This window comes from Erpetoichthys calabaricus, chromosome 12, assembly GCF_900747795.2.
Source record: "Erpetoichthys calabaricus chromosome 12, fErpCal1.3, whole genome shotgun sequence".
Classification (NCBI taxonomy): Eukaryota; Metazoa; Chordata; class Cladistia; order Polypteriformes; family Polypteridae; genus Erpetoichthys; species Erpetoichthys calabaricus.
In genome coordinates, this window is record NC_041405.2 from 71922385 (window position 1) to 71934480 (window position 12096).

The window sequence follows — 12096 nt, forward strand, 5'->3', positions numbered from 1 at the left end:
CAACAGCCACGAGCTCCTTTCGGTCGACCTCCGTCTTGGCTTCCTTACGGACATCACTGCCAGACCATCTGAGGTCAGCTCTCCTCCCTTCATCCTTCGCGCTCGTGCAGTCGCTCCTCAGATCCCTCGGGAAGACACCTGCCTTGCTCACCCCACTCTAATAGAACATTCAGTGGGGCGAAATAGCCCCTAGAGTGCTAACAACAAACGCTCCTTTGCGGGGCCCCAGCTCGTGCTGTCTCCTCCTTACAGGTGGCCAGATCCTCCTTCTAGGACTGCTCTTTCCTATCCTTTAACCTCCATTATCTTCCTCTTTTCCTCGATCCATCTATCCCTCTATTCTGGTGTCGACCCGTATATATAGCCCTACCTCCCCGCCCCTTAATGGCCGCAGAGCCTTAATCACACGCCATAGGAAGCCAATGAAGCAATTGAGAATGATCGCACCCACACGTGCAGGTGTGACTCGCTCCAACTACCTCATTAACTCCCCGCAGTCGTTCAATCGCGCCCACAGAGAATGACACGGCTATACAGATTTAAAACCTGGCCCTTATTTTTTTTAAAGCCGCGGACCCACTATACCACACAACATTGGTCTATTTTTGTGATCAAATTAGTATTAAAATACAAAGCAGACATTTTGAAAGGGAACATAAGAGATTCTAACTAAAATTATGAAAAGGTAAAAACACAATGCTCATCCCCCACCCTACTATACTATAACACAACCCACCCCAACCCTTCAATATTAAAATTGACAGTGACAACAAAAGAATAAAGGAGCTGTACTACAAAGAAAAAGAACTAAGGATTAGGGTTGCAGCCAGGAACTACTGTAGGTGCATCTGTGCCATATCCATCTATTTATCAATATAAGAGCCCAATGGCCCATCGAACTTTGATCAGGTTAAGAAAGGAAGACTTCCAGACAGAAAGAGAAAAAGTATCAGGAGATTTCCAGCGAGAGGAAAGGGCAGGTTTAGCAGCAATTGTCACTAACACAAATAACCTCTGCTGGATAATAGATAAATGAAGGGTGGAACAATCTAGAACTAGGAAAATGTGGGCTAGCAAATGGGATGCTAAATGAGAAAATGCAAGTAAGAAAATCAGAAATCCCAGACCAAAATCTAACCACAGAAGGGCAGTCTGAGAACATATGTATTAATGTACTTTGAGTGTTCAGGGGAAAAAAAATGACAATTTGGGTCAGATGACAATCCCCAAAAATATTGTTTATGGGGAGTTAATATATAATTGGTGGACAACTTTAAAATGAGTTTGTTGATGATTAGGATTCCTTGAAACCTAATATAAAATTCCATGACATTGAATTAGTGAGTGAAAATTCACTAGGCCACACTGATTAAATCGATAGTGGGCGATATGATGCCTTACAAATCATTGTGTGTAATGCATACACTGGTTTGCATAAGAAGCAAGAGCAGAAGAAACTGGAACCAAACAAATATTAAAGACAGATCTAAGTTGTAAGAGAAAGTAAAAGGGAGACAAGGTGATACAAAAGGAAGATTTTAGAGATTGGAATGTGTGAAGGCCTGACTCAAATATTTCACCCAGTGTGTGAATACCTTTACTAGACCAGGGCTGGAACGTAATGGGATCACCTCCAACGCACAGGGCCACTGTTCTTAAAAATAGGAGAATGTATATATTTATGTATACTTTCTGCTTTCTTTGGAGTTGAAATTTCAAAAGTGTGAATGTAATTTATGCTTAAAGTGTTGTGGAGACTGGCTCGGACACAGACAGGCAGACACGCTCATGTCACCCAACACACGTTTATTTACAATACCTATTTACAAAGTCCAAGTGCCACAAACCCCAATCTTCCCCAAAGTCCAGGCCAACCACTCTGCCTCTTCGGACCGCCTCCTTCTCTCTTTCTAGCACCTTGTCCTGCTTCCACCCGACTCTAGCCTTGAATGAAAGGAGGCGGCCCCTTTTATCCATACCCGTATGTGCTCCAGGTGTGCACCGGCAATCCCGCGGACACGCCCCAGTGTGGCAGAAATGCCGGCTGTCCTCCCGGAAGCACTCCAGGTGTTCCCTCTCTTCTTCCCCCCAGCACTTCCTGGTGTGGCGGAAGTACTGGAGTCCAGGGTCCTTCAGGCAGGGGGATGCACCCTGGCGGTGACCACGGCCCCCTTCCAAGCCCTGTACCTGTGGCCCCCAATACAACCAGGGTGGACGCCCCCTCGTGGTCTGGAGGAGGAATGAGCCCTCCTCCTGTCTTCCTGGGCGTCCCGGCCAGGCATGAGCCCCGTCCGGGTGCCACAGTGTATAGTAAAAGCAAATTTGGATAATTCGTAACAGTGAGCAGGATTGCCATGTTTTAAATATATGCATATAACTGCAATTCAACACATCCACATTCACATGAACTGATTCACAAACACAGGTGTCTTTTTATTGCTTTATCGACTATTTAAACATTTCACTGTTTTCAGACTTCTAGCAAGACTAGGGCATTGTGGCCAATAGTACATTTAATGAAATAATCGTGACAGTTATTTTCTTCACAATAGAAATAAGAGAGGCGGCACAATGGTGCAGTGGTAGCGCTCCGGCCTCACCGAAAGTAGACCGGGGTTCGCTTCTCTGTGTGGAGTTTGCACGTTCTCCCTGTGTCTGTGTGGATTTCCTCTGGGTGCTCTGGTTTCCTCCCACAGTCCAAAGACATGCAGGTTAGGTGCATTGGCGATCCTAAATTGTCCCTAGTGTGTGCTTGGTGTGTGGGTGTGTGTGTGAGCCCTGCGGTGGGCTGGCGCCCTGCCCGGGGTTTGTTTCCTGCCTTGAGCCCTGTGTTGGCTGGGATTGGCTCCAGCACACCCCTGTGACCCTGTAGTTAGGATATAGCGGGTTGGATAATAGATAGATAGATAGATAGATAGATAGATAGATAGATAGATAGATAGATAGATAGATAGATAGATAGATAGATAGATAGATAGATAGATAGATAGATGGATGGATAGAAATAAGAGATCAATACCAAAAGATTAATGAGTTTTGAAAAAATAAAAATAAATAATAAGGGCTTAGGATAGGATAGAGAAAGAGGTTAAATTGCAAAGCTGAAATTCTTAATTAAACAAATGTTTTCCTTTTACAAAAGAGGTTTTGTCGTTATTTTAATAGTAACACTCACAAAATTCACACAAAGGAGACACCATGACTCCATCTTTACATAGCCTAATATCTCTCTATTACATAAAAAAATCTTGGGTCGAGACATTACCTTCTCGGAGACACCTTAACGTCCTGCGAGACAAGGCAGTGAGACAAAAGGACACGTGCTGTACAGGCTTTTAAATGTTCGAAGCGTTGTGCGACATGCAAAACACGCAGCACAGCATCAGCAGCAAGCCAGCAGCTGATCGAGCACAAAAGAGGTAAAAAAAAATGTATCTGTTTCCCATTGTATCACCGTTTAAGAGAGGGTTTCAGAGGAGCGTCCGCATCTCCTTAGCATGCATTCAGCCCCCCTCTTCACAACGCGAGTGGCACAGATACAAAGTGGCTGGCACATTGCATGTCCCATGGGGGTTGTCGAGGGTGGTCGAGCAAAGCGAGGAGGGGGCAATGCCCCCTAGTTTATTAAAGATCTGATTAGGGTAGGGACTCAACACAGCAACACTGCAGGGAAGTATTCATACCAAGCAGTGCAACACAACATTTAATGAAGTCATCACAACCCAACCAAATGAAAGGAGAATGCAAATATAAATGACTAGATCATTTCCCAACTCAAACAATGGATTTTGAGGTAGTCACCTGCATATATTTGCTCAGTGAGTGTGTTGTGCTGGCAACAAAGTCTCTCACATATTTTCTGCATGTGCCAATCTTCATCTTGAGAGAACCTCATCTTGTTAGCACCTTCTTAGGGGCATGTGATAGAAGAGGATGCAGGCAATACTTATTTTTACAGATATGTCTTTGCCAACACTAATCAAGTAAGATTTCAGAATACTATGATGTAAAATGAGTGATGCTATTTCTGTCTAGCTAGATTTGTCATCCGGCTTCAGCAATCCTGTTCATCAAGAAAGAGCATTTGAATGTACAGTATATGCTGAATCCTGTGCCATTTGTTGATCTTTGTGTCTTCCTTGTATTTTGAAGTCTTATCACTTATTGAAGAGAACTCACTTCACATTGAGCACTATTTCCTTGGTCACCAAAGTGAATTCATTGTGAAGAACTCATGCCAATAGTTTGGAGAAATCTTACTATTAACCTGAACAGTGCAAGGAAAAAAACAATCGTATTTTAACTGTTTGGCTGCCATATTACAGCGTTACCATTCACCTTATCAGTGCAAGGAAAAAAAAAATTGAATTTTATCTGTTTGGTTGCCAAAAATATGGATTAGTACTGAAAACTGAATTATTGCCCCTGCTAATTTTAGGCTTCTCTGCACATCTCCATCTTTTAAGTATGTTCTTCATTTTTCATTCATAGAAAATGCTCCATCTCCAAATAGCAGGCATTTATAATAACAGTGCTTACTGTTACATTCCCAGGTATCTACAGCAACTCTTTTCCATGAGCATGAGGGTGGACACAAGTAGTTCTCATTCAGCACTGTCTTTCTCTTGATTCCTGGCTACTATTTCCTCAGGCAGACATGTACTCTATGATCAGTGGCTTTTATTATGATGCTGTTGTTATCTCAGCATACAGTATCATTTTAGCAGCTATAGTATCAGGTGTCGGTCACTAAAAATGGCTAGCCCTTGCCTAAGAGAAAGGCAGTACAATACAATATAATACAAATTCAGCTGTATCTTGGCTAATTTAAAGTAATGGAAATGTGTGTAGCGTGTCTGATAAAATTAAATGTTATTATTTTTATCAGTGGTGCTTAACATCTCATTGGTATAGTGTTCACTTTTTGGTTTACCATGAGTTTGTGGTTCAAGTGTGGGTAATTAAGTAGTTTCAGAGGGTGTGTTCTTCTTGTTGTTCTTCTAAAGTCTAGGTACGTAAATAATCAGACCTACAATGCCTGTGTATTTAGCCAAAATCTGAAAGACACTTAGGGGTTGTCATTGTGAGAAAGCACTGGTCTTCACCATTAAAGCTGCAGAGTAGTGACCAAATTCAGATATTCAGATTATTAATCAAAGCAGAGTGCTGAAATGGATTGAAAGGTTTAGAAGTGATATAGAAACTGCATTTGATGAAGACCAAGAGACCAATGGTAGACTACTGTATGTGCATAAATGAAAGCATTTTTCATAGATGGGATTCCAAAGCTTTTGGAACAGTAAATACCAGATAGATAGATAGATAGATAGATAGATAGATAGATAGATAGATAGATAGATAGATAGATAGATAGAGCATCCATCTATTTTAAAATTTTCAAATAAATTACGTATAATTTCTTGAAGCAAATAGCGTCATAAATACAGTGCTGCACATGTAAGTGCACACACGCAGCTGGGTTCATTTCTAAAGATAGAAACATCTGCAAAATAGCTTCAGGCAGGATTTATATCGCTCTGCCATACCGTTAAATGTATCATAATGATTTGGTACAGTACGCTTTAATAAACCCTTCTCAATGTGCTGTGTTTCTCAGGGATTCACGTGTGATGGTTCAACAGATATGCATAAAAATTCTAAAGCAAATAGGAAGAGTAGCAGAAGCACCCTTTGAGCAATAGATCAGAGACACAAATTATAGAAGCAGGGTGTTTTCTGATAAAATGCATATTTTGTCATATTCTAAAAAAGGTGCATCTACTGTCACTATTTTGAAAGGAGATGAAATAAATTGCAGTGATGAAAGAGATAACATTTTTGGGTAATTAAACTGTTCAGTTCTCTTGAATATTAAAATTAAATGCATAAACAAAATTCTAGGAAAAATATCCTTGATTTGCTTTTTTGTGTAGGCATACAAAGTGCAGATGTAAAGTCAGCACCTGTTCCAGCTTATAAGATTTATATGAGAGGTTGTTGGCATGCATCCTTACAGCTTTCTAATGAGGGATCATGTGTTAATGTCAAAATCTACATACGTAGCACATTCAGAATACAACATGAATGAAAACTTGTAGTGAGGTGGTAATATTTTCATTTCAAAACATGCATCCTATGAAAAATTTACAGAAATCCCATCCTCTAAAAGACTATTTTCATATATGTTGTATTACAGTTTGGTTTTCAATTTCACATTTTTTATAGTTGTGTCCCAAAAACCAAACAATACATAAGGTTGTTTTTACATAAACTATATGTCAATCACATAAAAGTCAAAATACAACTTTAATTGTTTGTTTTTTGGGTGACTATAGGAAACACTTTATTTATTGACTAATTGATGAACTGTATATATGTATTTTTTATTCATTAATTTATTTTAAATCTTTTCTAACACACAATAAGAGAAGCTGTTTCATAGACTATGGGCACTTCTGTTTCAGAGATGTGAATGCAGGGCTTTACTGTACATTCTGAATACTGAAGTGATTGTTCACAGAGCGCCATAATGTCTGTTGACTTTTGCTCAGTTCTACCCTTTATGTAAAATATTTTGCAACTAGCTGTTTTTTTTTCAGCGTAAAACTTTATGTGAAAAAAATATAATGTAAGATAATTCAAGGAACTATTTTGGTAGATTGAATTTTGTGAAGCAAGGTAAGAGCTTGAAAACACAAACCTTTACACTCAAGGTGCTCAAACTACTTAATTTTCATTAATGTCTGTCTAAATACTTTTGTAAGGGTAATAAACCAGTAAAAGAAGATAATTCCCAAACAGTAAAAGATAAAAAAAATCATAAATGAACAGAGTACTGATTGCTTCCATATTTAATAAATAAAAATGTGTTTCAAAGAATACAGAGAGAGTGAATTAAGATGGGAGCCCTCAGGCTGTTTTTATAGTAGGAGCCATATATAGAATAGAATCCTAGATGATGCTGCTGTCTTTCGGGTTGTTTCAGATAATTCGCTGCCAGGAGAGGTCAAACAGTGTAGCATGACACATCAGAGAAGAATGTGTGACATGTCCAATAAAATACCCAGATCTACACTTAAGCTTAGTACAGAACAACAGAGCAGCCCTCCCCTTCAGATTTCTTGGTTTTAATCTGCCTCATACTGTCACAACTGTCAAAGTGTTTCAAGCATTTCAGTGTGGGTGGTGAGTGATATTTTGTTTTTAACACACAAACTAATTCGTAGGAAAGTAGGCTAAACCCACAATAAGTGTTGTTAAGACAGACAGCAATTATAAAGCGATACCACTGCTGACTGTAAAAAATTCTAACAAGTTACTTTCTTTTTAATAAAAAAATTTGAAAAGGAACAGCTCAACAAAAAGAGCAACATATTTTTCTTCATCAGACAGCAAGTAGATAATTGAACTCATTAATTGTTTTTAATGGAAGATGTAGGAAAGAGTTCTCTGTTCTTCCAGTGATTTTCCCAACCACCATGATAAAGTATTGGATGCCATAAACCAACATTATTGGGTGCAAAACAGATGCAAGCCTGCCTAGGACTCCAATCCAGCAATCACAGGGCAAACTCCAGTATAACCAAGTTTTGCTTACCTTTGCCCAATTCCAAGTTGTTATTAAAAATTAGAGTAGTTTTTGTCCAAGTTGGTAGACACTTATATCGCATCCAGCTATGAAGTGCTGAAGGGAAACCTTTCTGCCTGTCTTTTTGTGTTTAACATTCATGAGCACCAGCTGTTGTATGTTTCTTGTGTCTATGACATGTAAAACTGTGATTGGGCACAAATCTCTAAACTTTCCCTGTCTCTGCAGCCCTTTTTATTTCAGCAGTCTAATCCACCCTATAATCTTGTATAGTATGAAATACTCAAGCCAAAATCAGTCTATTTGACAATTTGTGCTGGCCTGAACTAATCTTACAAAATGTATGAGGCGGCATGAGAAGCTGTAACCCCTTGGAGCAACCATTTAACTTAATCATACAAACTTTGTAACAAGTAACAATTATTGTCAGCATAAGGAAACTAACCAATTGAAAATGTGGTGGCAACAATCAAGGTGAAGTTTACTGCCATGTGTATACTGTAAACAGTACATAGTGTACAAAGTGTAGTGAAATATTCTGGGAAATACAGGGGGAAGATTGAGGATAAAGCACAACCACTAACCTAGTTTCTGTTTCTTTCAGAGTGGAGGAGAACATTCTGGAAGATGGCTGACGTCACTTCTTGCTTAGAGCCGTAAGCCCCACCTCCTCTGGCATGCCCAATATATAAACCTTGCTTTACTGGAAGTCTCTGCTCATTTTGGGATCTGCTTTTTAAGAGGAGGGAGCTTCACTTTTGGAAGTCACTTTTTAGCTTGGGGGACTTGCATGATGGCATAGTGGCAGCAGTTCTGTCTTGCAGTGAGGATCATGGGTTCATGCCCTGGGTCATTCCTGCGTGGAGAGCACTTTAAGTAGTGAGAAAAGCACTATATATAAATGTAATGAATTATTTATTATCTCAATGAGAGACTTCAAAACAACTTTGCTTACACTTTTTTCCTTTTCATTTTCAAATGGACATTAAATGGGGTATTCCCTGGAGTCACAACACTTTTCCTTGTTCTTACAATGTATACTATTTATTTTATATATACTGTACAATCCACCTTAATAAAAGGAGAGTGTCTGTGTCCTGTTGCTAGGGTTAGAAACAGGCAAAGCAAGTAGACGAAGGGCTAAAAAAAAATCAAATATGATAATAAAAATACAAAGTAAGGCTCTAAAAATAAGAAAAATGGTCGTATCAGCCTATTCTCTTGTTTGATTTTATATTCTTGGGGTAGCAGTGTGGAAGTAACTTTCTTGCACCCGTTTGGGCCAGGTGATTAAGGCTTACAGATGTAATGCTAATGACAGATAACTTTGTGTGGTGGGTGATGGCTGAATGAAAATAATTAATCGGGTAACCAAAGCCCCAACTTAATTAGGTTATACTTGTTAAACCAGGCCAATGTAGTAGCAACCACCCTTGAAGAAGAAAAGGCTGCCATGAAGGTTTTGGTGCGTATTATTATCCATCCATCCATCCATTTTCCAACCCGCTGAATCCGAACACAGGGTCACGGGGGTCTGCTGGAGCCAATTCCAGCCAACACAGGGCACAAGGCAGGAAACAATCCTGGGCAGGGTGCCAACCCACCGCAGGACACACACAAACACACCCACACACCAAGCACACACTAGGGCCAATTTAGAATCGCCAATCCACCTAACCTGCATGTCTTTGGACTGTGTGAGGAAACTGGAGCGCCCGGAGGAAACCCACGCAGACACGGGGATAACATGCAAACTCCACGCAGGGAGGACCCGGAAATCAAACCCAGGTCCCCAGATCTCCCAACTGTGAGGCAGCAGCGCTACCCACTGCGCCACCGTGCCGCCCATGTTAAACTGTTTCTTACAATATTTCTCATTATGACTAGCTGTCCAATAAACTTATGCCCAGTTGATTGAAACTGTCCATACATATATTGGTGTGAATGCCAATGGCCCTGTACCGTTTGCCAGAAAGGAACACAACTGTGTGGGATGGCTGAGGTCTTGAATTATACTGTCTAAGGCAGCAAGAGTTATATATGTCCTGAACAGATGGCAGATGGCAGTGCTGGTAATATTCTGTGCTGCCTTCACCATCTTGTTCAGAGCTTTACAATTTTATGAAAAATAACATCATTAGGGTGCCTCTAAAGTGTAAAATACAAAGAAAGGAGAATTGCCTGTTCTCTCTTAATAGAGTGGCTTCTTTAGTGTTTAAATGCCCTTCCTCTAATATTGAAAGCTTCATACCTATAGATATAAAATTCTCTAAACTGTTTAATTTAATTCAAGGCCAGAGGGGCCGAAGTCTATCCCAACAGCATAGGTCACAATGTGGAAAATAATCCTGGATAGGAAGCCAGTGCATTGCAGGGCCCACTCATACACATACCTACATTCACATTCTCACCGGGCCAGTGAGGTTTGTGATTATTGATGACTGAAAACCCAGCACCCCTTTAGAGTTCATTTTATACACTTCAGAGACCAAATTTTACTTCTGGAGCATCTGTTTGCTTTTAGATTACTCTTCAAGGCAAACCTTCACTTTACCAGCTTAAGCATCTATTGGAGTCTGCCTGGTGTGTTCCTACCTCTGCAATGACACAGTCTTATCAGTATCAGTATTCCTCTTTCATAAAATGATCACCAAGGATAGAGTGCCAGTATGACAGAACCTTGCCTGCCACAAAAAGCAATGCCTTAAAGACGATGTTTATAGTAAAATGAGTGATAGTTATGTACAAAATAAGTTACCTTTCCCATGGACACTTGATCCAAGCAGATGAAACATACACACTTAGAGAAACTCTCAGTGGCCATTGTATATCAGATTTGAGACCATATTGTAAATCTGTGTTTTGGGAATCATATTTCCATGATTATTTCAATTCTAGAAGTATGCTATCATTTTATTAGGTGCCATTTATGCCTCCTTCTATGTTTGTTACTGCTTGTTTGTTATCAAAATCACCTTAATGGGGATGCTATGTTTGATGTCACAATTGCCAACAATATTTAAGATGCTGTCATTGTAGCTGCAGTGTCTAAGTGGATGAAACCTTGCAGTTATAGGTACAAAGTATGCTCAGGAAATCTATAAACACTTCTTCAACCAATAGAGACTACCCCCCAATCCCCTACCACATCTTTAGGTAGACAGGAATTCATTGCAATGATTGATTCTTGCTGTCCAATTTTTGGTACTTTGTCACTGTGGATTTTTGGCTTTCCGGTTCTGAACATTTGCCTAGTACCTTTTTTTAGGTTTCACTTCATTGCCAAATCATATCTTTCATTCATTGGGACAAGCATTTAATCTGTAGACCACTGACTCTAAGTGTTGAGCTCTTTAAAATGAAAATTAGGTGTATCAGTGAAGTGTACTGTCATAGCTCACGCTGCTTCCTTGTGACTTTTGGACTAGTGATACAGTGAGAAACCTGGGACTAGTACTAGTAACTTTGGATGCCCCAAAACATGTCTGTTCATTTCCTCAGGGACAATTTGGAAGACCGTACAAGGTAGATACACTTATGAGGTTCCAGATGACATGTAATGAGAGGACATGCCCTATGAGGTCCACAAAAAATCATTTTAAGACCACCTTTTCTAGCCACATGACCAAGGGAGCCATTTCTAATAAGCTACTGGAAGAGAGGTCATCAGTTGCTGCCAAAAAAGAAATTCCACCCTTGGAGGGCTGTCTAATCTGCTCATAGTGGGATCCAACCCATAGGGAAAAGAAATTAAAACAGAGACTTTGAATTGTTCAACAGCACTAGAAAACTCAAAAAAGCCTAATAGGCTATTAAATCTTACAGAGACTAAACACAACCATTTTCTTTATCTTTTAAATGTCATGGTGGTAGCATCATTTCTCTTCCCAGTGGCTGGAGTTCTCCTTATAATAATTAAGTGTTTGTTGGTTGGCATGGTGACAGAGTGATTTATGATGTTGCCATACAGTTCAAGTAACCTGAATTCAAAGTCCATCATTGAGCTGTTTGCACATACTCCACTTGTTCCCATTGCTTTTGTTCCAGTGCTTTGTTTCCTCCTGCAATGTGCACATTAGGCAACTTGATAATGTAAAATTGTCCTAGTACTGTGTGAGTGAGTGTGCCCTGTGGTGGAGTGGAATTACATGAAAGTGTTGGTTCCTGCCTTCTGCCTGAGACTTCTGCAATAGGCTCCGGCACTGACAAATCCATTAATGGAATAAGTGAGTTCAGACAAGTGGATAAATGTTCATCTACATAACATTTACATTTGTTTATTAATAATTAATTTCTGTCTAAAGTTACTTTTGCTGATGTCTTTTTCAGGGTTGCATAGTGAAGCAACGATGGGTAATCAATCAGCAGCCTTGTAGCTTTCAGTCTCCAATGGTTTACTGACGTGGCAACAGTAATTATATAATTATATTAAATCATACAAAGAATAAAATTGTATATTAAGGATGTGATATACTGTAAATTAAATGTAATATTTGAAGTTAATATAT

General features: G+C 39.7%; 1 protein-coding gene across 1 annotated transcript in view; it reads right to left on the reverse strand.

The window, feature by feature from the left end:
• The window catches only part of il1rapl2 (interleukin 1 receptor accessory protein-like 2), a 1145651-nt gene that overhangs the window by 698250 nt on the left and 435305 nt on the right, over nucleotides 1–12096 (reverse strand). The gene's annotated exons all lie outside the window — the stretch shown is intronic.